This window comes from Pundamilia nyererei, unplaced genomic scaffold, assembly GCF_000239375.1.
Source record: "Pundamilia nyererei isolate P.nyererei 1_Seehausen unplaced genomic scaffold, PunNye1.0 scaffold00192, whole genome shotgun sequence".
NCBI classification, from domain to species: domain Eukaryota; kingdom Metazoa; phylum Chordata; class Actinopteri; order Cichliformes; family Cichlidae; genus Pundamilia; species Pundamilia nyererei.
The window spans coordinates 817,690-820,138 of NW_005187593.1; positions in this window are offsets into that span (position 1 = coordinate 817,690).

Consider the following 2,449-nt stretch of genomic DNA (forward strand, 5'->3'; position numbering starts at 1 on the left):
TAGTTAGCAATACTTAAGTGTAAAATCTCCTTATATAATGATATTTTTTCTAAAAACTGCAAGTTTCACATTGTTTTACAAAGCTGACATATTTTCATTACATTAAACTACACTAGTAACAGCTACTGAATGGCCCGACAGCATTCCAGGAGACGCAGCCTCCATCTTTGGCACAACTGCCCCTTTCCCACCACTGTATATCATATTGCTTGGGAGAATTTGGTCATTTTTCAAAAATTTTATTTAACATTAAAATAGAGGTTTTGAACACATAGGACCCCTTACCACATGACATTAACTAGCTAGCCATTTTGGATGTCTAATAATCCTGAAATATAGTGGGGAAAACCTACTAAACATGATAAATTATGGCAACTATGTGCAAACAAACAAATGTATACTGTCTCAGAGGAAGTAAAATACTTTCTTGAAAGGCATCTTGCTGGTTATGTGGAGAAACTTGGCAAGGGAGGGCTGAAGATGGATGTTAACTTACAGCCTCCGAGTATTTACTGATGCTGTGAAGTGTAACCCTGGCATTCTCCCTGTCATCATGCCACACAATGTATATCATTATGTTATCAACAACCACTCAAGGCCTCCAAAAGTTTGAATGCTTATCAGAGTCTTGTGTCAAGATGGACAACAAACCCCTGTCACTGGATTTTTATTATATTTTGATATTGACACGTCTCTATGCATTATCCCTCACATTGTCAATGTCAACGTAGGTCATTTGTGATATATGACAGCAATACCGAGGTGAAATGTTGAGCATATCCATAACTTTCCATCAGTAAGTGCTGCTGCTAGCTTCTGTTCACTGCTGTTATTTAAACTTTTTTTGAAGTGGATCTAATGGGAGCAGTCTCGGGGAGCAAATAAACTCTTGTGATGTGAAAATGTATTCAAACTGTTGATCAGAGGGAAATTAGTTTAAATGTTTTAGAATGCTGTGGACTAACGTTACTGGCATAAGGTTAGCCTGTTACGTTATGCTGTGGTTTAGCAATCTCCTGTTGGCTGTCCAAAGGAGGGGGGGGTTGCATGTCTGATCTGCTGAAAATAACTAAGTGCAATAATATCGAGATTAAATAAGCATGTTCATGTAAGATTTCTTATCTTAGAACCCTAACTTCATTTCAGGAGGGAGGTTTCAGGAAAGGAGGGAGAGGATGAGATAGAGATGAGAAGGCGAGAGTTGTGTCAGAGGAGGAAGATGAAAAAGATGAGAAAGAAAAAAAACTAGAAAGAGATAATGAGAATATAAATGTAAACATTTTAAATGATCAAATGTTGCTTGAAAGAGATACGTGCATGGCGCTAATGCACTAACAAGCTAACCGCACTAACGCATTGACGCTGTGCAGCCCCACGCATGGGGCGATCTATGCTAACGGAGATTTGGCGATTATGGCGTTAACGTTGTTTTAACAAGATTAATGCTGACAGCACTAGTTTTTTTGTATTCTTCTATCTGAATCAACAGGGAAGCGATTAAAAAAAAGGTTAGCTTTGTGTCCTTGATGATTACTGCACCCAGCTGCGCAGCAGAATAAAGGGATTGAAGAGGAAAAAGGAGTAATGATATCTATGCAAACAATGTATTAGCCAGTGTATGTGATCACTTCTGCTTATCACGTCCAATAATAATATCAAATTCTATTAATTAAAATATTATTTCATGTAATTTAAAAGCATTTATTTATTTCACTGTTAGAGGCAGGGTACACCCTGGACAGGTCGCCAGTCTGTCGCAGGGCCAACACACAGGGACAGACAACCATTCGCGCTCACATTCACACCTAGTGACAATTTGGATTATCCAATTAACCTATCCCCACAAGCTGCATGTCTTTGGACGGTGGGAGGAAGCCGGAGTACCCGGAGGGAACCCACGCAAACACGGGGAGAACATGCAAACTCCACACAGAAAGACCCCGGCCTGATGTTGGAATTGAACTCAGGACCTTCTTGCTGTGCGGCAACAGTGCTAACCACCGTGCCACCGTGCTGCTCATACTGTTAATCCATTAAAACTTAATTTCCTTTAAATTAAAGCCATATTTTATTATTTCAATTAAGTGTATCATGTTTCCTGTATGGGCATCAATAATGCCAAAATGAAAATAGCTAAAAATACATTATTAAATAATTAACTATGTTTGTCAATAGTTTATTAATTTTGGAAACACATATATAAATCAACTATGAACAAGGTATCAAAAGAAAATTATGCTTGAAGCTATATAGATACAACATCAGATGACACCAACACTAAAGTCAAATCAGTTTTCTCTGGATGACTCAAGAGAAAGAAAAAGCCTTTCTTTACAAAATAATTAGTAATAAGTATTTTTTTTCTGTTGTAGCTATAAGGTAGAGAACCATTTCTTCATATTGGGCTCATTAGCCATTTTCTACATTACAGGAAAATGGCTAATGTGTT